We start from the raw sequence: 27,272 nt of genomic DNA on the forward strand, positions 1-27,272 counted from the left end.
GGGAACCAAGAACTTTCAGATGTACAAGCTGGATTTAAAAAGGCAGAGGAAGCAGAGATCAAATTGCCAATATCCGCTGGATCATAGAAAAGCAAGAGAGTTACAGAAAAATATCTGCCTCATTGACTACACTAAAGCCCTTGATTCTATAGATCACAACAATCTTTGGAAGATTCTTAAAGATATAGGAATACCAGGCCCCCTGACTTGCCTCCTAAGAAACCTGTATGCAGGCCAAGAAGCAATAGTTAAAACCAGACATGGAACAACAGATTGGTTCCAAATTGGGGAAGGAGTATGTCAAGGCTGTATATTGTCACCTTACTTTTTAAACTTATATGCAGAGTGTATCATGCAAAATTCTGGGCTGGATGAAGTCAACTGGAATCAAGATTGCCAGGAGAAATATCAATAATCTCAGATATGCAGATGACACTATCCTTATGGCAGAAAGAGAACAGGAACTAAAGAGCCTCTTGATTAAAGTGAAAAAGGAGAGTGAAAAAGCTGGCTTAAAACTCAACATTCAAAAAAATAAGATCATAGCATCCCATCCCATCACTTCATGGCAAATAGATGGGGACACAATGGAAACAGTGACAGAGTTTATATTCTTGGTCTCAAAAATGTCTGCAGGTGGTGACTACAATCATGCAATTAAAAGATGTTTGCTCCTTGGAAGAAAAGCTATGACAAATCTAGACAGCATATTAAAAAGCAGAGGCATTACTTTGCCAACAAAGGCCCATCTTGTCAAAGCTATGGTTTTTTCCAGTAGTCATGTATGGATGTGAGAGATGGACTATAACAAAGGCTGAGTGCCGAAGAATTGATGCTTTTGATCTGTGGTGCTGAAGAAGACTCTTGTGAGTTCCTTGGACTGTAAGGAGATCAAACCAGTCAATCCTAAAGGAAACCAGCCCTGTATATTCACTGGACAGACTGATGCTGAAGCTGAAGCTTTGGCCACCTGATGCAAAGAGCTGACTCATTGGAAAAGACTCTGATGCTGGGAAAGATTGGAGGCAGGAGGAGAAGGGGACAACAGAGGATGAGATGGTTCGATGGCATCATCAGTTCAATGGACATGAGTTTGAGCAAGCTCAAAGAGATAGTGAAGGATGATGGATCTTGGCATGCTTCAGTCCAGGGGGCTGCAAAGAGTCAGACACGACTGAGCAACTAAACAGCAACCCCCTAATATCCTTAAAAAGTTCCCTTGCTCTCCAATAGCAGTAAGATGCATTTTGCTCATTCCTATATCATTGGCAATGAAATATTAAAAAACGAACAAAATGCATCTTGTGACATACCATGTTGAGAATCAGACCCTTCCCCAAGTCCCAAGGCTTCAGAGAGGGGCAAGGATCGGTTCTCTTGCTGTCTTCCCGGTTCCTCAAGCAATGTTTCAGCTTGTGAACAGGAACATGGACCCTTGGGCGAGCCCCTCAGTTAACTTTATGTTCTAGGAGGAGCAGTTCATCCCCTCTTAGGGTCCCCCTGTCATATCAAGAGGCACTTAGACCACTGGCAAATCTTAGCCATTTTCTATTTTCTTCTTTACATAATTAGGATATTCCTGTCTCCTTCACTGAGGTGCCATCCAAACGTCTCTGGGAGCAAACAGCCTGGAAATGTTAATATCCATTATTATTTTCATTAGCTTTTGGAGTTAATATCACAAATTGAGTACAGAGGTTCCACAGCATCTCAGTGAATGCCACCTGCAATAAGATTACTTTTATTCCATTTTTCAGAGGAGAGAATGCAGAGAGCTTTGAATTAAACCCACTTGAAAGTCACAGTGTAGGAATCAGAACTCACGGTTCCCCAGAGTCTGGGTTTTTAGCCACTAGCTCTACTTCCTCGTTCCTTTCCATGCTTGCTCGTACCCTCATTTCACATCTAGAGAATGTGCCCCAAAACAGATTTTGTATTCCATTAGCCTAATCATTGCATAATTCGATTTAGTTACCCTCCTAGCAACTGGCATGGTTCCTTATTTTTAAACTGTAATTGATGGTAACCTAGAGACCACATGCTGCTTCCAAACTATGTCCATGAAGTGTCCAGGGCATCAACACTCAACTTCGCCCATTGTTCATCTGCAGCTTCCCTCCTGGCTTCTTATGGGTGAAATCAATTACAGCCTCATGTCCTTGCCTTTCACATGCTGTCAAATCCATTCTCACACTACACACTTGGGCTAATTGTGTGAATGCCTTCCCCCCAAACTGCTGGATTTGAAAGCTTGCTGAGCCCTGTCACCCTCTGGCCACCAGCGCACACCGTCTTCCCACAGTGATGTGTTGGCCTCATTTTGGAAGAACATTTTGGCGCTGCTCTGAGGGTGTCTCTTGTCTCCTCTCCAATTTTCCCTCCACCAGCAACTTTGTGTTCAGATGTGGCACCAAACCTGATTTTTCCAGAACTTGTGGACAGAAAATAGCAAAATAGAAACTGAAACATGAATCAATTTCTTGGAATAGATATATTTGTTAAGCACAAAAGATAAGCAGGAAAAGAAGGGGACAGCAGAACCCATGTGTATATAATATACAACTTGCATTCTCTTGGGCCAACTCACTCATCATTCTGAAATGGTCCATGTTTAGATTCAGTGGACTTTCATAATAGATACCATTAAGAGGCTTTTGTATCTCCTCTGTTTCCATGTTCTTCCCTAATGCAGGCTTTAAATCCTCATCTGCATCTTCACTGTTAATTGCCACAATTACAAATATCAAAAAATAATGAAATATCAAAGCACTCCCCTAAATAGCAGAATGGAATTTGAATTACAATTTTGAAACATTCTCAGAATACATTAGAGATTTCTAAATTTGAAGAGATCTACAGCAACCTCTTCATTTTTCACATAAGAAATTTAGGTGTTTGTTTATAGGAAAAAATGGAAACATCTTTGCATTACTATATTCAATTAATAATAGTAATTCTGGAATCCCTGACCAAACTTGGAACAAATAGGAAACTCCTAGGTTGAGAAAGAGTGGGAAAATATAAAAATGCTAGGATCCATTCCATTTCAGAAATAATACTGGCTCCATCTGGTGGTGAAACTAATAATTTCCAGTCAATAGCATCTGCATTAAAGATTAATGAACTGTGCTTTCTTGAATTGTAATCATCCAACGGGGTCCAAATACTTGAAGAATTTAGACTGCAAATGTAGTAAATGTTACCATTTCTATCCATAACTAGCTTCTTCCAAAGAGCATAATGATTAATAAATTGTTGTTTAAACTGGAATTGGAAAAGAGGCAAAATCTAGTACAGAAAAATTAAGATATTTCCTCAACTATCTTCCAAGAAATATTTGTGTTCATTTAAAAATACATCTATATATTTATTATTGAAAAACAGCAACAAAATCTATTACTATTTTTAACCAAGACAATGCAATTGGTACCAATGGATTGTTTTGTTTTGTTAATTTATTTATTTTAATAAATCAGATATTTGTACAATGAAATAGATTAAAAGGTATGAAGATCACAGCTATAAACATCTAAGAATTCTTATTTAGCTAGTCAAATAATTCAAATATGGTTATTTTCTCTTGATATCTTGACAACAGAGAGCATGAGTTGTTTGGGGGATGGTACGTTTGAGTCATTGTAGCAGTTTTTTCTACTGGTCCACCTTTTCTCTCTCTATCCGCTTGTTTGTGTGGATCTGACTACCCCAGGCCTCCACTTTCCTCCACCCCCTTTAAGCCCCACTGTATGTATGACATGAGCCTGCGGATCAGTTCTCCCACCCTCTGACCATGAAAATTGGTGCCAAATGGGCAAGGGACACAGATTCATCTGATGAGTGTGAACCTGAGAACTTGGCTGGAATATCTTGCTAAGAGATACCTCTTTCTGTTAGGTTTGCTGAACTGCTATGATGTGTTTGGATCTGCTAGTCCCCATTTAGGTTTCCCACAGGATATGCCATCTGATAAAGAAATGGGAAAGCAGAAAAAAAAGAGAGAGAAAGAGATTGCTGATAACATCATTTGACGACTAGGATCTGGCATCTGGCTGCAGGCATCCAAAGTTTTCAGAAACAGGACACAATGAAAGCCCATAGGTCTGGATTGAGTTCTGTCAGTTGTGGTCAACATAGTCTTGATTGCTGTTATTTACCGCCAGCGATTTGTTTACTGGAGCCCTTAGGTCCTGAGCTTCCCTGGTGGCTCAGACAGTAAAGCCGTCTGCTTGCAATGCGGGAGGCCGGGGTTCTATCCCTGGATGGGGAAGAGCCCCTGGAGAAGGAAATGGCAAGCCACTCCAGTATTCTTGGATGGAGAATCCCATGGACAGAGGAGCCTGGTAGGCCACAGTCCATGGAGTCGCAAAGAGTCGGACATGACTAAGCACTTAATTTAGGTCCTAGACAGAAGTGAGTGAGATTCAGTCAGGTTTGTATTAAGCACCTGCTGTGTACACAGCTCTCTCTGTGCATCAGAGTGATCAAATCTGACAAGCGTTTCAAGGATGGTTGGAGCCATTACCAGAGTAGACCCTTCCACCCTCAATGTTCAGTAACAAAGTGTTGCTGCTCTTTCAGACAGGCTTTCTTGGTGTATTAGAAAAAAGCACTTGGCAAAACGGCCAAACACACCTTTTATGCTGCAAACCTTTTTTTTTTTCTTTTTGCAATGTCTGATCTATTTTTTCTCACTCTTTACCAGTTGATGATGCTGGAAATATTGAGGTAGAAATAAACTACACAAATCCAGCCCCAAACAGGAAGCTAGTGAGAGGCTGTCTTCTGCTCCTCTGTGCCTCTCATAGTGACATGGGCTTGCTGCCCTCATATGATTGATTAAAGGATACTTTTAAAAATTTCACCACAGTCTTTGTTTTTATTTTCAAGACCGCTTGTCACATGTCCCAGATCCGTGAGAGGTTTGTACAAAATATAAGAGCAAATGTTAAAAGAAATACAATAAGTGACATGGTGACAAAAGCCAGAAAATAGTGCATTCTGAAGGTGCTGCCACTCTTCCCCAGGGCCCGCCTCATCTTCTCCAGCTGGAGGGGGACAGCCGGGCGGCCTGGCGTTTGTCAGTGTCTGTCACAACCGTGATCTTTAAACACAGGCCTCTTTGTACTGACTTTCTTCCACACAAAGTCTTTTTTGGAAATATGCCAAATAGACATTTACTCAAATAAATACAAAAGGTCAAGTTTTCAATTCCTGCCTTCCATTTAAAGTAAAATATTTTTTCTTTATTTTATTTATGGAAGGGTTAAGTTCATTATTTTTATCATGCCATACTAAGTTGCTTAGTTACAATCCGTAACTAATGTCAGCTTTTTATAGTCTGATCTGTTTTCAGATGTTAAAATTTTCTTCTAGATGCCTATTTGTTAAATTTCTTTATTTATTTTGTACTTAAAATTCAAACTCAATGTCAGTCTTTTTTAAAACTTTGTACTTCTTTTTTTAATTTGTTTTGCCCTGAATTTTTTAAGAAGGAAATATTCTTAGAGTGGTGGTTATATGGCAATCTGGGATTAAAGTAATGCTATTAATAAGCTAATCTCTGAAATGTATTATTTTAAATAAACCTGTCAAAAGATAGATTCCTGTAAAATCACACTATAACACTACTCATTGTGTTGCAACTGACTGTATGTTAGCGGTAAACTGCCAGCTCCAAAGTGTTTAGTCTCTAAGCGATCTAATCATAAAGCCACATACATCAGGTGCCATTTATTGGCACTTTGTCCTAGAAGTTAACATTTATTTCTTGTTTTGAAATGAACATCAGGCATTACAAAGCTAAACCCTGCTTTTCAAATATTCTAAAGTAATAGAACTCAATACCTATCACTCGTAAGTGAACAGAACAAATCTAACCGGTTTACAGTCTCTTCCCTCTTCAAAGGGTTTCTTTGTTGACTGACCAAGTGTGGCCACTTTCAACAAGAACATCAAGATTTCTGTAATTCCTAAGGATACACCATTGACTAAATGAGTGCCTCCCCCCAAAAGCTGTAAAGGGAGAACTTAAGCAATATTTTTACCTGTGGAAGTTTAAATGTCTGCAAATAGTTAAAAATGTAAATACCTAACAAAATTGAGTTATGATTTTTCTACAGTTAGCTACACATTGTTATTTAGAGCATGTTAATTTTAATCCAAAAGTTTTTTATTTCCAAAAGGATTTGGAAGTGTTCACAATAAAATATATGCCTTTACAAAAAGGCCCTCCTGTATAGCACAGAATATCTTGTGATAACCTATAATAGAAAAGAATGTGAAAAATTATATATATACATATATGTATAGCTGAATCACTTTGCTGTACACCTGAAACATTGTAAATCATCTGTATTTCAATTAAAAAATAAAAATAAAATCCACTTTGCTGTACACCTGAAACATTGTAAATCATCTGTATTTCAATTAAAAAATAAAAATAAAATCCATTCATATTATATATGAAAAAATTAAAAATATGTGCCATTAAAATTATCAGGATAAAACCTCATAATCCAAGTAAGGAGATCCTATTATAATGTACCAGGGGAAAAAGGCTAAGAACAACAAGTATAAACTTTTCCAGGCAAGGCAGAAAACAAAGCATAATATATTGTGTAAGCATCAGCCAAAAAAAGGAAGTATAATCATTCAAAAGATACAAACATTTTCTGAGCACTAATCTCTAAAGAGTGATCATTCAAAGTCTATAGGATGAAAAATTAAGTATATTACAATCTATAATTTTTTTTTAAAAAAATACCAAAAATCTATCCTATGACCAACTTTTATTTATTAAATATCAGTGATAGCCAATGAATAAATACCAAGCCTTCCTCTTGTGAAAAAAATGGTTTTGAAACACTAACATATTTTTAGGTGAATGGTATCAATTGGAATGTAAATCATACATAGTAAAGATCAGGATAAAGTGGTTTTCAAGTTGTTCTGAGTAGAAATGTCTTGCTGGGGCCTCCAGGCTGAGCTGTTGTGCTCCACAGAACCCCCATTCTCCCCACTCTGCCCTATTTCCACAAAAGGGTTTATAGGTGTAAGTCTTCCACAGGAGATCCAACTGGAGGCACAGTTTCCAAGCTAAACGGGGACCATCAGGATGGTTCTTCTATGCAAATCAGATTCTAGTTCAGGAGGCCTTTGTGCAGTGTTTTTCTTCAGCATCACTTACTAACTCTTATGGCAACCCTAAAAAAAGTCATTATTATATCTCTCTTACTGACAAGAGGAAACTAAGGCTTAAAGAAGAGCATTTGATGAGTGAAGAAGAGCATTTGACGAGTGAAGAAGAGGTGAGGTTCTTAAAAGGCCAGATCACAGGGATTTTTAAGTCATGAGGGAGTATGGTAGGCATGGTTGTGGAGGGTGATAGTCTTCAAGAAAGAAAGGCCCCTTGTTAGCCAGGAGCCGACAGTTGGATCTCTGGGGAAATTCAGCCTGAGATTTCTAGGAAAGAGAGAGGGCCGATCTGTTCTCCCCGCCCAGACCAGGGGCACAAGGAGCAAGGAAGGAAACATGCCTCAGGGACAAACCAGCCTTCAGGGCAGGATTAAGAAAATGCTCAGGAAGTAGGCTGAGGCCATGGGTTTGCACCGTTGACTAGCCATGAGCCCCACGGGGCATGGTCCGAAGGCCTTAGATATGGAGGGGAGGTGGGAGATGGAGTAAGAAATGGGAGGAGCAGAGCCACGGGAGCTTTCACCTGTACTTAACACAAACAGAAATATGGGCCTTAGTGAGATTTTTCTTCAAGTGTCCATCAAAGAGCTGGGTATTAAGAAAGACAGAGGTCTTAACGAGAATCCAAATGATTAGGGCTTCCACTTAACCCCTGCCGATAGTGCAGGGGTCAATGTAGGCATGGGTTTGCACTGAGCACCCAAATTCACCCTAAAATTCTGCAAACGAGGTGCCAAGCTGGCAGAGGGGTCATCTCACTCAGTGGTTCTACATCCATTCCAGGATGCAAGCTCTATGCCATGCCACCATGCACTTCTCCGACACTGGAAGGATAATTCAACTCTGCTCACCCTCCTGGAGACAGCATCAGGTCCCACAGTTTAAGACCGCAGGCCTAAGAGACTCCCCTGCCACCCCACTTCAGATGCCACAGTACAGGTTTTCACTGTGCTCCTGACCAATTCAGCTACAGATTGGAGGTTCTGAGGACCTCCTCTCTTTGAGTTTTATTTACAACAGCAGTTCACAGAACTCAGAGAAATATTTTACTGACTAGATTACTGGCTTATCATAAAAGGATATAACTCAGGAAGAGCCAGATGGACATGATACACAGGGAACAGTATGGTAAAAAGCACAAAGCTTCCATATACTCTCCATGTTACCACTCCCCCCAAACCTCCACATGTTTCCCAACCCGGAATCTCTCCAAACTCTGTCCTTTTGAATTTGTATGGAGATGTCATGACTTAGGCACAGTTGATTAGATCACTGGCCATGGGCCAGGATTCAACCTCCACCCATAGGTCGAGGGGTGTGACTGAAGATTCCAACTCTCCAGTCACATGGCTGGCTCGCCTGGTAACCATCCTGCATCTTTGGACACTTTTCAAAAGTCTCCTCCTCAAAATAAGCTCAGCTCTAGTTGAGAGGGGTCTGTTATAAATACCAAGACACTTTTATTTCTCTTATCACTTAGGAAGCTCCATGGCTTTTAAAACCTCACTGCAAGAAATGAGATGAAGACAAAATGCATATTTCATATTACAGATCACATTATCACACACCCTAAGGGTAAGGGCCTCCCATTTGACACTTTCTAGTGGAGGTATGGAGGCCAGATGGAGATGTCCTTACTTGGAGTTTTAAAAGGGGTTCCTCTTGACATCTGCCAGGGAAAGCAGTTTTTGAGTTTAAAGATCCAGCTGGCAAGGCAGCCCTATCCAAAAATTCCCTGGAAGCAGATTCCTATTGGTCCAGTTTGAGCTTGGGTCTAATGGTGTGTGACTAGGGCCTCTGTGATTCCAAGAGTCCACGGATGTAACAGAGGAGGCAAACGTGGGCCTCCGTGTGTACTGCAGATCCCCTCCTTGTGCAGACTCCCAATTGCTGTCCTCCGGGAGTTTGATCAAAAATAGAGTTTCAAAAGGTCTTAGATTTCAGGGCTGAGATCTGTCAACATAGGTGACAGAGATAGGGAATCGTAAATAGCAATGTTTACATACATGTGTGTCCAGCTTTCTGCCTGCTCCTACTTGATCGAGAGATTTTGGGCTGAATGTTCAGGCTCTCTCCATTCCACATTATCCAGAGAGGGATATTTTATCGCTAAAGAGAAATGTTGCCTTTTAGGGTACAGAATTAAGAGAGGGGAGACTAGTAAGTAACCTAAATCTGCTAGTGAACTAGCAGCTTTGGGGGAAAAGAAATACATGGAGTAGGTAAAGTATCGTTGTTGTTCAGTTACCAAGTCATGTCTGACTCCCTGTGACTCCATGAATTGCAGCATGCCAGGCTTCCCTGTCCTTCACCATCTCCTGGAGTTTGCTTAAACTCATGTTCATTAAGTCAGTGATACCATCCAACCATCTCATCCTGTCATCCCCTTCTCCCCCTGCATTCAATCTTTCTCAGCATTAAGGTCTTTTCTAGTGAATTGGCTGTTCACATCAGGTGGCCAAAGTATTGGAGCTTCAGCATCAGTCTTTCCAATACATATTCAGGGTTTACATCGTTTAGGACTGGCTACTTTGATCTCCTTGCTGTCCAAGGGATTTTCAAGAGTCTTCTCTAGCACCACAGTTCAAAAGCATCAAATTTTCAGTGCTCAGCCTTCTTTATCATCCAACTCTCACATCCATACATGACTACTAGAAAAATCATAGCTTTGACTATACAGACCTATTTGGTAAAGTGATATATATGGGAGAGGAAAATGGGATTTCAAGAGGCATTTATGAGGACCACATATCATTTGATTATGTTTAACAACCAAAACAAAATAATTTTAACCATTTTAAAAGTGCTTTCAGCCAGGGGAATGTGTTCCTTCTCATGACACCATGCTCAGAACCAGCCACATGGGTGGAGGTTCAGTGCTGGGCTCCTTTAAACAGGGACCTTGTGTTGTGGGCACTGGAAGCCCAGGCAGAGACATCTTATTCAGATGGAAATACAGAGGTCAAGTTCAAAGGAGGGGTCATGCTGGAATAATACATTTGGAATTTATATAAATAGAATTTAAAAGTAAACCTTGAGACTGAATTAGTTATGCACATAGAGAGGGAAAACAGACTGTGAGAGACCAAGTCTCATAAAAGACTCATAACTGAGAGGCACAGAATGAAGGGGAAAACATAAAAAAAGTGGAAATATCAAGAACTAGGAGTCTTATGATGACAGAAGTTGGAGGAAAATGTCCAGAAACAAGGAAGAATACATATAATATGAATTTCAAAGAACCCAAGAAGTTCCTGGTTCAGCTTCCTGTATGGAAAACACCCCCTGAAGCATCTTTGGTGCATGTCCTTCTGACCTCTAGGTGAACATTTCGTCTCCTAGGAGCTTCTCTCAACAGCAATCCCTGCTACTGCTGAACCACGCAATAGACTGACTCAATGGCGATGATACTGCCACCAAGAGGGGGCAAATTAATTCTTAGGAGGAAGCAGAAAAATCTTCATTCTTGAATCTGTGGTGTTCAAGTGTCATTGTTGGAGCTGGGATATGGTGGGCAATGATTGGGGAAAAATCAGTCTCGAAAGTTTCCTTGATGCAAAACAGTTGAGAAGCACAATTTCTACTAATCTGCAACTTAAATCCTAGTGGATTAAAGGAACAACAAGTCTGTGGTTTGAGTGCTTCATTGAAGAATGAAGGATGTGACAGCAGTGGCGTCAGGAGTGTCTGCTCACTCAGTTACTCTTGGACACAGACTGACAAATCTCACAATTTTGAGACTGATACCATTATGGATCACTTCCTCAATGGGGAGAAAACAGATTGGAGAATTGTTGGCATTGATTGCCTCAGCCTGGAAGTCTTAGCATCTCTTCTGCTCACATTTCATTGGCTAGAAGACATAGGCACTGTCTAAATGCAGAAGGACCAGTAAACACATCTAGGGAGGAACTAAATATTTGACCAGATCACTAAGTCTGCCACAGAGCTATCTGTAAGGACCCCTCAGCTCCTCTTGTTTGGCATCTTTGAGCAACACATTACCACTACATTCTGTTGGTTTTGTTGTTGTTCAGTTGCTAAGTCATATTTGACTCCTTGCAACCCCATGGACTGCAGCAAGCCAGGCTCTTCCGTTTTCCACCATCTCCCAGAATTTGCTCAAATTCTTGTCCCTTGAGTCAGCAGTGCTGTCTAACCATCTCATCCTCTGCCACCTTCTTCTCTTTTCATCCTCAGTCTTTCCCACCATCGTGCTCTTTTCAAATGAATTGACTCTTCGCATTAGGTGGCAAAAGTATTGGAGCTTCAGCTTCAGCACCAGTGCCTCCAATGTATATTCAGGATTGACTCTTGCCATCTCCTGCTCGACTGGATCCAATTTACCTTGACTCATGGACCTAATATTCCAGGTTCCTATGCAATATTGTTCCTTACAGCATCAGACTTTACTTTCACCACCAAACAACTACACAACTGAGCATCAATTTTGTCTTAGCCCAGCAGCTTCATTCTTTCTGGAGCTTTTAGTAATTGTCCTCTACTCTTTCCCAGTAGCATATTGAACACCTTCCAATCTGGGGGGCTCATCTTTCAGTGTCATATATTTTTATATTTTCTTTGCCTTTTCATTCTGTTCATGAGGTTCTCATGGCAAGAATCCTGGAGTGGTTTGCCATCTCCCCCAGTGGACCACGTTTTGTCAGAACTCTTCACTGTGACCCATCCATCTTGGACGACCCTGCATAGCATGGCTCATAGCTTCATTGAGTTATGTAAGCCCCTTCCCCATGACAAAGCTGTGATCCATGAAGTGTTAGTCACTCAGTAGTGTCTGACTCCATAGCTTATAGCCCACCAGGCTCCTCTGTCCATGGAATTCTCCAGGCAAGAATCCTGGATTGGGTAACCATTCCTGTCTCCAGGGGATCTTCCTGACCCAAAGTCTCATGTCTCCTGCATTGGCAGGCAGGTTCTTTACCACTAGCACCACCTGGGTGATCCATGTACGGGGTCACTATAGTTCCCTCTTCTAAAAATGAGAAAGTTAATTATCTCTAAATTCTCCTCACCATTCCTGGCATGAGAAATTTAGCAACACATTTATCAGCTCTTTCATCCTCATTACTCTATAATTTGTCAATGACTATTCAAAAGCATCCAGTAGGATTACAGCACTTAGTGGGAGTACATGTGGCAGTGAAACCAGACCTGAGTAGATTTTTGATACAGTATAATTTTTTTTTACCTTGCAACACCATTCTGTGCACTGATAAAAAAATCCTGGGCTATTTTTTCACACCCTTTGCAGCAAAGAAAGTCTTTTCTTGTTTCCTTGTTTTATCAAGGATTAGAAACTGATGGATAAAATTATTCAATGTGTTGTCCAAACAATACACTTTCAATAATAGATTTTTAAAAATTTGTTTCTTTGTTCTTTTGTGCAAGAAAAGTTGAAAACACAATGGAGACTATAAGGAAGGTGAAAAGATAGCCTTCAGAATGGGAGAAAATAATAGCAAATGAAGCATAATGTCTAATCAAGGAGGTGAAAATCCAGTGGCTGAGGTTCTCAGAAGCTTTTATTCTCAAGATAGTGTATCAAGTTTCCTCTTGATTTTAGTGACAAATATGATTGTACTTTTTATACAATTATACAATACTTTTATTGTATGTGATACAATACTTTTATACAATACTTTTTATTGTCCTATTTATACGTATTTGGTATAAAAACCCCTTTCTAAGAAAGGGTTTTAAAGCTCTTTTCTGGCTTTAAAACTATCTGAGACCACTTAAAATTTGTAAACCCCTTTTCAAAGCAAACAGAAATCATCCTCTATATTTTCTCCTACTACGTATAACAGAAATTACAACTCACCCAGTAAAAACGATCAGTTTGAAACATAGTCAGTTGATGAAAAAAAGCAAATAATGAGAATGTGTACTTATGAAACAGAAGATAATAGGTTTTTAAAAAGGGCAGAGTCAACCATGATTGGACAATCAAACTTGAGTGGCTAGAAAACTGGCTAAAATTCCTATAGAAGCATTCCTCACCTTCTTTACCTTAAAGGAAGAGGCCTCAGAGCAACCCAGGCTGCTGGAGAGTAAAAAGGAAATCACGAAATGGGAGAACCAGATAAGCAAGACCCAAAATCCTGGGTGTCTGACTGATCTCTGAACCACACATTCAGAGGACAAGCAGAAAATAGCTTGTAACTCACACTGAACTGATACCTGAGCTGTAAACCACTATAGACATGCATATGTGCAGCTAGAGTCTAGCCATATCAGTTGCCTACTAAAACAGAAACTTTACCACTCTCTGAAGCAATATAAGAGAACCAAAGTCTTCACAACATAATATTCACAATACACGTGATACAATCCAAACCTATGAAACATACAGAATCAAGAAAGTGGGATCCTTTTCCAAGGAAAAAGACGATCAAGAAATGCCAACTATGAGATTACCCAGATGTTGGAATTATCAGATAAGGACTATAAAACAACTGTTATAATTTTTCTCAGTGAAATAAAGGAACACATTCTCATAAGTGAAAAATAGATGAGTTAAAAAGAGATTTGGAGAGTGTAGAATAAGATCTAAATGGAAATTTTAAGACTGAAAAATGAAATAGCTGAAATATAAAACAAAGTTGATGATCTGTAATAGCATAATGGAAATAATGTGGAAAGAGTCAGTGAATTTGAAGATCAATCAATAATAATCCTTCAGTTTGAAAAAGAAGAGGAAGAGGGTGGGGGAGAGGAGATGAAGGCGGGGAGGCAGAGGAGGAGAAGGGAAGGTGGAAGAAGTGCAGGAGGAGAGAAAAGAAAAAGAAAGACATTACACTAAACAAAAGCAGAGCTTTAGGGATCTGCAAGAGAATTTCTAAAGATCTATAACTATATGCCGTTGGTTGGGTGTCTCAGAAGAAGAGGAGTTAGAAAATAGCGCTGAACAAAACATTTGTAGAAATCATGCCTGATAGCATTTTAAAAATTGGTGAAAACCATAAACTTACATATTCTAGAAGCTCAGTAAATTCCAGACAGGATTAGTTTGGCCAAACAAGGCCAAACTTCTGAAAAACAAAGATGACAAGAAAATATTGAAAATGGCCAGAGGAAAATAACACATTACATACAGGAAAATAATGATTCAAATGGCCACACACTTCTCATCATGAGTGTGTACAACCATCAAAAGTCATCACACTGTGCACCTGATGAATGTATTTACTGTACATAGAGAAGTACAACAGGAAACTAGTAAGAAATAAGAAAAAAATAAATAAATTGAATGCCTTTAATTTGAAAAGAGCATGAATTATATGATACCATTTTTCTAAGATTTTCAAATTTACATTTATGCTGTTTCATGCAGGGATTTTTTGAGTCAGTCTCCTCAAATGTGTGTAACAATGGTCTTTTGAAAAGATCCTGATGATGGGAAAGATTGAAGGCGGGAGGACAAGGGGACGACAGAGGATGAGATGGCTGGATGGCATCACCAACTCAATGGACATGAGTTTGAGTGAACTCCGGAGTTGGTGATGGACAGGGGGGCCCGGCGTGCTGCAGTTCATGGGGTCGCAAAGAGTCAGACATGACTGAGCCACTGAGCTGAACTGAAGGCAACAGAAAGCTGGGAGTAACATTTTTTTTTCAATTTTCTATATTGCTTACATTTCTTTTTATAATGGCCATATATAACTTTTACTAAATAAATTAATTTCAAAAATTGTTTGTTGTTAATGAAGAAATGAAAACATGATAGCAAAATACTTTTTAATAAGATTGACCGCAAATAGAAGCGAAAAATTGTGAGGCATATTCGAAGAAGAGGAATGCTTTCACAAACCAGAAGTATCTACAAATAAGTGAAACAGCATGGCGCAGCGCTGTTCTTTTTCCTTCCAGCCCTTTCCTTTTACCCTGAACTCTGCATTCCTAGACAGTAGCTACTCAAAATGTGAAATAAAGTCACGCTGATACACAAACAGGTACAAAGATTTTCCATCAGCCTGTGTCAAATTTCCTCTTAGCTTAAGATGAAGAGGTCTTTCTTTCAAAGAAGGGCAGTAATGCTGCAAAATGGATCATTTGAGAATACAAACTATGGCATGAAATAGGAGCTCAGTAGATATACTTTTAGTAAACAAGTGAGTATATGAATGAAGATGGGATAGCTTTCCAGTATCGCTTACCATATGCTCTATTGATAGCTGTATATTCCAGCACAACATGTCTGGTCCATCTTTCAAGCTCTTTAAATCTTTGATGATCATGGACAAGATCAGTTTATCGAATGATAGTTCCTTATAAAGCATCTCATTACTCCCTAGGCTTTACATTTCAGTGATATCATGACACCTGTGTGCATACTGAGGGAACTGCAGGGCTATAAACATTAATTTGGAAATTCTGAAAAAGATTCTAGCTTCTCAACAGTTTCCAAAACTGAAATATAAGGTCCAGCAATAGGTCCAACTAGGCTTCCACGAAACATCAGGCATCAGGATAGTTCACATTTTGAAGTATCTAAGTATCTCCTCTTCAGGTTTTACCATTTTATATATAAAATGGAAGTATAGATCAGTGATAGGAAATTTAAAACCTGACATTCAAGAAATAATGAAAAGCTCATGAAATTTTTGAATATTGTGTTTAGAAATAATCATAAATATCTATACATTTAAGGAAATGAAGTGCTTTTAACGGAATTCTTTTCAGTTTTATCTAGGAACTGGTCATTCTGAAAATCCCCTGTAAGCATGTATTTGTGAGTTTTCCCAAAATGATCTATTTTTGTGACATTATTTTCGGCCAAAACTTGAAACAGTTGGTGGTGTTGCCACTAGCAACAAAAAGAACACACAACTCAAGCCATACCAAAATGACAAATCTGACAAAGTGGTGGGTCACGCTTATGATCTAGGAATCCTCCTTTAAGATTCAAAGCTATGAAGACCACACCAATCTGAGGCCATAGCCTGGCTTCTGCAAGGATTTAATAGTAAATCTCATGGGGATGGATCTACCTCAAAGAGGAGAGAAACCAAATATGGTTCTGAATTGTCATAATATCAAGAGATTTTTGGTTGCATAACTAGAAAGTTAAAAATAAAAACAAAAACTGAGGCCTAGGTCCCATTCCTAGGTTTTTTGGTATGCAGAATGCCAGGTCATGAGGACTTTTAAAGATTCTTAGATGGTTCTAATGTGTAGCCAAATCTGGGACTCCTGACCTGAATGCTGTGAAATCTTCCTGCCCAACAGCTGACTTTTCTGGCATGAGCCCAAGTTAAATCTGCTTTTTCTAAGAGTTATATGTACTTGTTCAACTAGCAAGAAAGAAAGGGTGGCTCAAGTTTGGAGATAAACTACAAGATTCTATAAGGGCTGGAAAAAAAGAAAGTCAATGAAAAGTTTAAGAAATTATGTTTTTCCTTATAAAGAGCACAAAACATCAACTTGACATATACACAACTCACATCTAAGCTAAAAACTTTAAACTTTACTATTTTAAATTAAAATAAAAAATCAAAATATCTTATATGCATATATGATAAACATGTGTGAAAATATCTTCTAACACAGTCTACCCTCAAACAATAACACTTAGAAATTATTCTCAGACTTTTGAGAAGTAGATTTTTATTTTCTTATATATATGTTTGTGTTTAATATAACAGTAATGTGTACACATGACATAAAAGTTTTGAAATAACTTAGAGCTGATATTCTGCATTTTATCATTATCAAATTTTTCAAATATTCATTAAAGTTCAAATAATAACTTTTAAAATGTAAGCATCACTTAGACTTAGCATACATTTTTACTTAATAAGGCTTAGTTTTAAAGTAGTTTTAGGTTCACAGCAAAACTTAGCAGAAAGTGCACTCTGTAAACACCACATTCCCACCAACAACAAGCTCCAGCAGGTGGTATATTTATTACCATCAATGAACCCACATGGATGCATCATTGTCACTCAGGGTCTATATTTCACATTAGATTTAACTCTGCATTGTACATTCTTAAAATATCATTAATATTATTTTGCCATACACACACACACACACACACACACACACAGAGCCACCTATTTCTGTCACAGTCTTTGTAGAGGCAAACAAAATTTTAAGATTGATAGGTGGCCTTTCATCCCATTTTTTTTTTAATTTCCTACATCTGTACACATGTGTAGTAATATATGTTATGATTTCTTAAACTTTCAGTTGGTTTTCTCAATTAAATGTATTTAAATTTGGCATAAAGGAAATCATATAACATATAATTTTGTAACTTGCTTCTTTTTATCTAAATTCATGCTGATAAATGTAAATCTAGTTTATTGATTAAAACTGCCAAGTAATATTCAATTCTCTGACCATATCAATATTTATTGAATTTTCTGCTGATGGATATTTACATTTTGTGCTTTTTGCATTTATAAACAATACTATAAACATATAAAATATACAAAAACTATTTCTTGTGCATACATATGCTCATGTGTCAGAATTTCACTAGGTTGCTGCTGCTGCTGCTGCTGCTGCTAAATCGCTTCAGTCGTGTCTGACTCTGTGTGACCCCATAGATGGCAGCCCATCAGGCTCCCCCGTCCCTGGGATTCTCCAGGCAAGAATACCGGAGTGGGTTGCCATTTCCTCCTAATGCATGAAAGTGAAAAGTGAAAGTGAAGTCGCTTAGTCGTGTCCAACTCTTAGCGACTCCATGGACTGCAGCCCACCAGGCTCCTCCATCTATGGGCTTTTCCATGCAAGAGTACTGGAGTGGGGTGCCATTGCCTTCACTAGATTATGTACATCTAAAACAGAATTTTGAGGTTTTTAAGGTATTAACATCTTCAGTTTTATTGAATATAGGTAGGCAATTTGTTCTTCAATGTGGTTATACCAATTTATGCTCTCATTAACTGTTGGGATTATTGAACTTTTAATTTTGGTCTTTCTGATAATTTAAACCCAGAGGGATGGTACGGAGAGGGAGGTGGGAGGGGGTTTCAGGACGGGGAACACGTGTACACCCGTGGCGGATTCATGTTGATGTATGGCAAAACCAATACAATATTGTAAAGTAATTAGCCTCCAATTAAAATAAATTTAAGTTTAAAAAATAAAAAAAGTAAAACTTGTTTTAACTTGTATATTTCTACAAGTTAAACTGAACATCTTTGTTCATGATTACTAGCCATTCGGTTGTCTTCTTCCAAGAGCTGCCTGTTGACTTTTGCTCATTTTTAAGTTAGATTTTGTGTATATATATATATATATATATATATCACATATATATACAATTGGGCTTCCCTGGTGGATCAGATGGTAAAGATCTGTCCACAATGCAAGAGTCCTGGGCTTGATCCCTGGTCAGGAAGATCCCCTGGAGAAGGGAATGGCAACCCACTCCAGTATTCTTGCCTAGAGAATTCCATGGACAGAGGAGCCTGGTGAGCTACAGTCCATGGGGTCGCAAAGAGTCAGACAGAACTGAGTGACTAACACTTACTTCATATTTTTATATATGTATACACATACATGTATTTCCATTTTAGCTTATTGCAAGATACTGAGTATAGTTCCCTGTGCTATACAGTAGGTCTTTGTTGTTTGCCTGTTTTGTATATAATAATATCTGCTAGTCCCAAACTCCTGATTTATTCCCCCCGCACCGTTCCCCCACTATCCCCTTGGGTAACCATAAAGAAGATGTAGTGTGTATATACAATGGGATATTAGCCAGCCATGCAAAAGAAGGAATAATGCCATTTGCCGTGACATAGACGGACCTAAAGATGATCACAGTAAGTGAAGTAAGTCAGAAAGAGAAGACAAATAGTGCATATATTATTTATATGTGGAATCTAAAGAATGTTACAAAAGAACTTATTTATAAAACAGAAATAGACTCAAAAACACTCAGCTGGTCTTTAAATCTTTTTTTATTGCTTGTGAGAGTGCAGGAGTTTATGCATTTTGATAACTAATCTGTTCACTGCAAGTGTTCCAAATACCTTTCTTGGTTGATAGCTGGCTTCTGACTTTGTTTGTGGGGTTTTATGACGCAAAAAAAAGTTTTATATTTATGTTTCATATATCAATTTTTTCCTCTACACTTTCTTTTCTTTGTGCCTGCATTTAGATTTATTTCCATAAGGTATTTGTGGCTTCCATGGTAGCTCGGTTGGTAAAGAATCCGCCTGCAATGCAGGAGACCCCGGTTCAATTCCTGGGTCTGGAAGATCCACTGGAGAAGGGATAGGCTACCCATTCCAGTGGTCTTGGTCTTCTCTCGTGGCTCAGCTGGTAAAGAATCTGCCTGCAATGCAGGAGACCTGAGTTCAATCCCTGGGTTTGGAAGATACTTGGAGAAGGGAATCACTACCCACTCCAGTATTCTGGCCTGGAGAATTCCATGGACGCTATAGTCCATGGGGTCGCAAAGAGTTGGACACAACTGAGCAACTTTCACTTCACAGAAATGTATTTGTTTTGTAAAAAAAAAAAAAAAAAGACTGCAAATATTTTGAAGTTCTCAACAAAATGGTTAAATTATTTTCCAAAACTGTTGAAGAATTAGTGCATCCACCACTGACGCAAATGAATAACTGATTTGCTATGCTCTTGTGGGAGTTAATGGAGAAGGAAATGCAATCCACTCCAGTACTATTGCCTAGAAAATCCCATGGACAGAGGAGCCTGGTAGGCTACAGTCCATGGGGTCACAAAGAGTCGGACACAACTGAGTGACTTCACTTCACTTCACTTCACTTGTGGGAGTTAAATTTATGTGTCAGCTTGGCTAGGTCATGATACCCAGATAATTGTCCAAAAGCAGGTATTTTTTACATGCAATTTACATTTAAATTGGTAGATCTTGAGTAAATAGGTTACCTTCTAAAATGTGGAGGGACTTCATCCAGTTTTAAAAATAAAAGAAAAAGACAGGCCTCTACTGAGGAAGGGGAGTTTCTCCCAGAAGACAGACTTCAACCTTCAACCACAAGGTCAGCTCTTGCTTTGGTCCCCAGCCTGCCCTTTATTTTTCATGGAAATAAGATACAGACATGTCCCGGTGTCATTCACAGTTAACATGAGTTGTCAGACTTTCTAATTCCAAGATTTTATTAGGATCTTTTTTTTTTTTAATTTCAAATATAGTAGTTATTCCCTTCTGCTCCTTTTATCAACATATTTGTCTTTGCCTTGACTTGGTTGGCACTTCATTTGGATGGACATCTTACAAAACCATGTCCATATTCATAAAGTTTTGTACTTAGAAAGTTTATTTCCATCTATCAAATCTCCTTATATTATTCTGAATTATCTTTTTATTTTTAATATTACTCTTGAATTATCAAATCATTTGACATATACCATCAGTTTTCTGGAGTATTTTATGTTTTCTCATTTCCCAGCAATCTAATGGTGGTGTTTAAATAAAACTACCTTATAAAAGAAAAAAAAAACAATTCTAATTATTTAACTTCAACTGGTTGAATATTGTTTAAAGAGAAAATTTCATATCAATAGAGACAGCAATATATTTACTTTCAGAGTTAGGAAATGTATTTAGAAAAAAAAAAAACAAAACATCAACAACTCCTGTAACATTCTGTACAGAGTTAGGAAAGTATTTAGAAAAAAAAAAAAAAAAACATCAACAACTCCTGTAACATTTTGTATATGGCTATATGTATGAGGATGTGTACAGCAGAATCATTTCTTGATCTATGTAAATTACTTTCTCCTTGAATTTGATGCTTTCTTTAAAAATATAGTCTGAAAAGCATAAGGAACTTTCAGTAAACAGTCTCAGGGACTGAAAATGGGAAACTTGCCATTGTTTCTGCGTCCACAGTAACCAGATCAGCCTTTTTCACATTCTACACCGATAGCTGGATGCCATTCAGGAGACAGAATAATTGCTGATAGCAGCAGAAATATTTTTAAACTCCCCTCTTCTTTTTACTCACATCTGTTAGGTGTTTGAATGAATTTTCATCTTGCTTATAGAACATGTGCTTGACTGGGTGTTAAGTAGCTGGGGTCTGTGTGTGTGAATGAGCAGAGAACAGCTGACGCAGAGTGAATCACGGGGCAGAAACATGATCCAGTCCCAGTGACCCACGATGGTTGAGGGATCACTAAGAGAATTCTGTATTAGTTTCTCAAGCATAAACTGCTCAGCTGGTAGAGAATCCGCCCACAATGCGGGACACTTGGGCTCCATCCCTGGGTTGGGAAGATCCCCAGAGAAGGGAAAGGCTACCCACTCCAACATTCTGGCCTGGAGAATTCCATGGACTCTATGGTCCACAGGGTCACAAACAGTCAGACATGACTGAGCGACTTTCGCTTCACTTCACTTCACTTCAAACATAAACAGCCCATGTATTTGTGTGCCTTATCATTTTTGAATCTTGATGTTATTCTTAGAAATACATGCCAACTTTAAAAATAGGTACCTCATTCTTAAGCACAGGGCTTGATTACACAAGAGCAAAAACTGCATTTTTATTTTACTGTTTATAAGAACCAAATTTCCTCACTGGAAAGAATGTCACAATTGAGAAATAAGCTGCATTTTACTGTTGCCTTCATGAAGCAGTAGCTATAACCAATGCCCAGAAAATCTTAAAGTCCCCATAAAGCGAAAACATTAAGAGAAAAAAGCCCCTCCATAATTGTAACCCTAAGCGTATTTCTTTCTCTGAAGAAAAGCAATCTCTTTATCGGAAAATGAGTTTCTCCTTTAAGGACACTGGTTAGATGAGGTCTCCCCTAGTCCACACCCTTGGGTCTTAGCAGAGACCCCTCGTGAATCACATCTTCCCCCAGCCAGGTGTTTCTCCAGCAAAGAAAAGCTCTTAAGAACATGAGTGAGGGTGTTAGTAGTGAGACTCTCTTAAAGATACAGAGTGCTGAATATTTTTAAAAGAAATTCCCTACAGAGGGTGTCATTTCACAAGCATAGATTCGATTATTACTTTTTCTTCTCTTTCTTCTTTTTTCCAGATTAAATATCGAAGCCAATAGTGGTTTCTCAACCACGAGTCCCACGACTCTGGGCTGTCCTGGATCACACTTTGCCTCACACTCGGAACGCAACCCGCAAGCAAGTCTTGCCAGCTGCCTTCAGAAAGTACCCAAATCCACCCACATCCGCCACTGCCACCCCGGTTCAAGCGGCGACTGCTCTTTCCAGCACAATGGCATCTGTCTCTAACTGAGTGCCTCCCACCCTGTGATGATCCACTGTCCACACAGCAGCCAGAGATTTTTCTGAAGTGTGAATCAGACCCCCAGTCTCCTCCGTTTATGAATCCTCAGTGGCTCCCCATGACCTCTAAGGCTTCGGGTGCTCTGGCCCTGCCTGTTACTTCATATTAGGTCTCTTACTTCACGTTCAACTTTCTCCCTAATTCATGGCGCTCCAGCCAAATTGCCTTTCTTTCTGTCCATCAGATGCCCAGCTTTTTCCTGGCTCAGGGCTTTGCTCCTATCGTGGTTTGTTTGGGGGTTTCTCTCCCCTGCCTCCCCTAGACCTCTCCATGGTTGCATCTTCATGAAAAGGAATGTCTCAGCTCCAGTAAGACAAAAGCCAAGCATCTCCTCCACCATCTGTCTATTATAGCATCCTATTTTACCTTCTTCCTAACACTATTCTTGAAATTACTTTATTCATTTGTATATGTGTTTATTTGATCACTTCCTGTATATTATGTCAATTGCTGCCTGATCAATTACCCAAATGTAGCAACTTTAAAACAAACACAGTTATTATCTCACACTGTTTTCTGAGACAGAAATTCGGGAATGCCTTCGCTGGCTGGTTCTGAGTCTCATGTGAGGTTGCATTTAGATGTCAGTCAGAGCTGCAGTCCTCTGGAGGGTTGACTGGGGCTTGCTGCTGTTGTTTAGTCACTCAGTTGGGTCTAACTCCTTGCGAGCCCATGGACTTCAGCATGCTGGGCTTCCCTGTCCTTTACCATCTCCAGGAGCTTGCTCAAACTCATGTCCATTGAGTCAGTGATGCCATCCAACCTTCTCATCCTCTGTTGTCCCCTTCTCCTCCTGTCCTTAGTCTTTCCCAGCATCAGGGTCTTTTCTAATGAGTTGGCTCTTCGCATCAGGTGGCCAAAGTATTGGAGCTTCAGCTTCAGCATCAGTCCTTCCAATAGATATTTAGGACTGATTTCCTTTAGGATTGATTGGTTTGATCTCCTTACAGTCCAAGGGACTCTCAAAAGTCTTCTCCAACACCACAGTTCAAAAGCATCAATACTTCCCCACTCAACTTTGTTTAGGGTCAACTCTCACATCCATACATGACTACTGGAAAAACCATAGCTTTGACTACACAAACCTTTGTTGGCCAAGTAATATCTCTGCTTTTTAATATGCTGTCTAGGTTGGTCATAGCTTTTCCTTCAAGGAGCAAGTGTCTTTTAATTTTGTGGCTGCAGTCACAATATGCAGCGATTTTGGAGCCCAGAAAAATAAAGTCTGCCATTGTTTCCATTGTTGCCCCATCTATTTGCTACGAAGTGATGGGACGGGATGCCATGATCTTAGTTTTTTGAATGCTGAGTTTTAAGTCAGCTTTTTCACTTCTTTCATCTTCATCAAAAGGCTCTTTAGTTCCTCTTCGCTTTCTTCCATAAGGGGCGTGTGATCTGCCTATCTAAGATTATTGATACTTCTTCCTGAAATCTTGATTGCAGCTTGTGCTTTATCCACTCCAGCATTTTGCCTAATGTACTCTGCATATATGTTAAATAAGTAGGGTGACAATATATATCCTTGACATACTCCTTTCCCAATTTGGAACCACTCCTTTGTTCCATGTCTGGTTCTAACTGTTGCCTCTTGACCTGTATACAGATTTCTCAGAAGGCTGGTAAAGTAGTCTGGTATTCCCATCTCTTTCAGAATTTTCCACAGTTTGTTGCTGGAAAACCTGATTTCAAGACAACTGGCAGACAGGATTGGCAGGTTTTTGCTGGCTCTCAGTCCCAGTTCCTGTATGTACTTCTCCCTAGGGCTGCTGGAGTGCACAAGAGCAAATGATCCCGGAGAAAGCAAGACAGAAACCACAGTGTGTTTTAGGACGTGGACTGAGAGGTAACACCTGGTGATCTAGCACTAAGCTACTGATTGCACAGGCCGCCTCTGTTCCACGTGAGAACTGGACAAAGGCAAGAAGACCAGGGGACAGAAGTACTTGGGGGTTCATCTGTTTGCCCCCCAACATCACAGACTATGTCCTGTTCAACAGCATCCCTATGACTAGGAAAGCACCTGATACCCCACGAATGTTTGATTAGCAGTAGACAAATTGGACTCAGCAAACTAAAATGGACTGGAATGGGTGAATTTAACTCAGATGACCATTATATCTACTACTGTGGGCAAGAATCCCTTAGAAGAAATGGAGTAGCCATCATAGTCAGCAAAAGAGTCTGAAATGCAGTACTTGGATGCAATCTCAAAAATGACAGAATGATCTCTGCTCATTTCCAATGCAAACCATACAATATCACAGTAATCCAAGTCTATGCCCTGACCAGTAATGCTGAAAAAGCTGTACATCTCTATGAAGAACTACAAGACTTTCTAGAAATAACACCCCAAAAAGATGCCCTTTTCATCATAGGGGACTGGAATGCAAATAGGAAGTCAAGAAATACCTGGAGTAACAGGCAAATTTGGCCTTGGACTACAGAAAGAAGCAGGGCAAAGGATAATAGAGTTTTTCCAAGAGAACTCACTGGTCATAGCAAACACCCTATTCCAATAACACAAGAGAAGACTCTACACATGAACGTACAGATGTCATATTGATTATATTCTATACAGTCAGCAAAAACAAGACTGGGAGCTGACTGTGGCTCAGATCATGAAATTCTTATTGCCAAATTCAGACTTAAAGAAAGTAAGGAAAACCACTAGACCATTCAGGTATGACTTAAATCAAACCCCTTATGATTATACAGTGGAAGTGGCAAATAGATTCAAGGGATTAGATCTGCTAGAGTGCCTGAATAAATATGGATGGAGGTTCATGAGATTTTACAGGAAGCAGGGATCAAGACCATCCCCAAGATAAAGAAATGCAAAAAAGCAAAATGGCTGTCTGAGGAGGCCTTACAAATAGCTGTGAAAAGAAGAGAAGCTAAAGGCAGAGAAAAGGAAAGATATACCCATTTGAATGCAGAGTTCTAAAGAATAGCAAGGAGAGAGAAGAAAGCCTTCTTCAGTGATCAATGCAAAGAAATAGAGGAAAACAATACAATGGGAAAGACTAGAGATCTCTTCAAGAAAATGAGAGATACCAAGGGAACATTTCATGCAAAGATGGGCACAATAAAGGATAGAAATGGCATGGACCTAACAGAAGCAGAAGATATTAAGAAGCGGTGGCAAGAATACACAGAACAATTATACAGAAAAGACCTTCATGACCCAGATAACCATGACGGTGTTAGAAACAGACCTCCTGGAATGTGAACTCAAGTGGGCCTTAGGAAACATCACTACAAACAAAGCTAGTGGAGGTGAGGGAATTCCAGTTGAGTTATTTCAAATCCTAAAAGATGATGCCATGAAAATGCTACACTCAATATGCCAGCAAATTTGGAAAACTCAATAGTGGCCATAGGATTCGAAAATATCAGTTTTCATTCCAACCCCAAAGAAAGGCAATACCTTTGTTCAAAGTACCACACAACTGCATTCATCTCAGATGCTAGCAAAGTGATGCTCAAAGTTCTCCAAGCCAGGCTTCAACAGTACGTGGACTGTGAACTTCCAGATGTTCAAGCTGGATTTAGAAAAAGCAGAGGAACCAGAGACCAGACTGCCAACATCCGCTGGATCATCAAAAAAGCAAGAGAGTTCCAGAAAAACATCTACTTCAGCTTTATTAAATATGCCAAAGCCTTTGACTTTGTAGATCACAACAGACTGGAAAATTCTGAAAGAGATGGGAATACCAGACCACCTGACCTGCCTCCTGAGAAATCTGTATGCAAGTCAAGAAGCAACAGTTAGAACTGGGCATGGAACGACAGACTGGTTCCAAATTTGGAAAGGAGTACATCAAGGCTGTATATTGTCACCCTGCTTATTTAACTTACATGCAAAATACATCATTAGAAATGCTGGACTGTATGGAACACAAGCTGGAATCAAGATTGCTGGGAGAAATATCAATAACCTCAGATATATAGAGGACATCACACTTATGACAGAAAGTGAAGAAGAACTAAAGAGACTCATGATGAAAGGGACAGAAGAGAGTGAAAAAGCTGGCTTAAAGCTCAACATTCAGAAAACTAAGATCATGGCATCCCGTCCCATCACTTCATGGCAAATAGATGGGGAAACAATGGAAACAGTAACAGGCTTTATTTTTGGAGGCTCTAAAATCACTGCAAATTGTGACTGCAGCCATGATATTAAAAGACACTTGCTCCCTGGAAGAAAAGTTATGACCAAGTTAGACAGCATATTAAAAAACAAAGATATTACTTTGCCAACAAAGGTCCATCTAGTCAAAGCTATGGTTTTTCCAGTAGTCATGTATGGATGTGAAAGTTGGACTGTAAAGAAACCTGAGCACATAAGAATTGATGCTTTTGAACTGTGGTGTTGGAGAAGACTCTTGAGAGTCCCTTGGACTGCAAGGAGATCCAACCAGTCCATCCTAAAGGAAATCAGTCCTGAATATTCATTGAAAGGACTGATGTTGAGGCTACAACTCCAATCCTTTGCCCACCTGATGTGAAGAACTGACTCATTTGAAAAGACCCAGATGCTGGGAAAGATTGAGGGCAGGAGGAGAAGGGGATGACAGAGGATGAGATGGATGGATGGCATCACTGACTTAATGGACATGAGTTTGAGTAAGCTCTGGGAGTTGGTGATGGACAGGGAAGCCTGGCATACTGCAGCCCATGGGGTCACAGAGTCAGACACAACTGAGCAACTAAACTGACTAAACTGAACTGAGACAAACTGGGGAGGGCAGATTTGTGTCTCAGTTTCTGAGTTTGGGTTCGTGCACATATGTTTCTGGA

Source organism: Bison bison, unplaced genomic scaffold (genome assembly GCF_000754665.1).
Source record: "Bison bison bison isolate TAMUID 2011002044 unplaced genomic scaffold, Bison_UMD1.0 scf7180017864300, whole genome shotgun sequence".
Taxonomy (NCBI): Eukaryota; Metazoa; Chordata; class Mammalia; order Artiodactyla; family Bovidae; genus Bison; species Bison bison.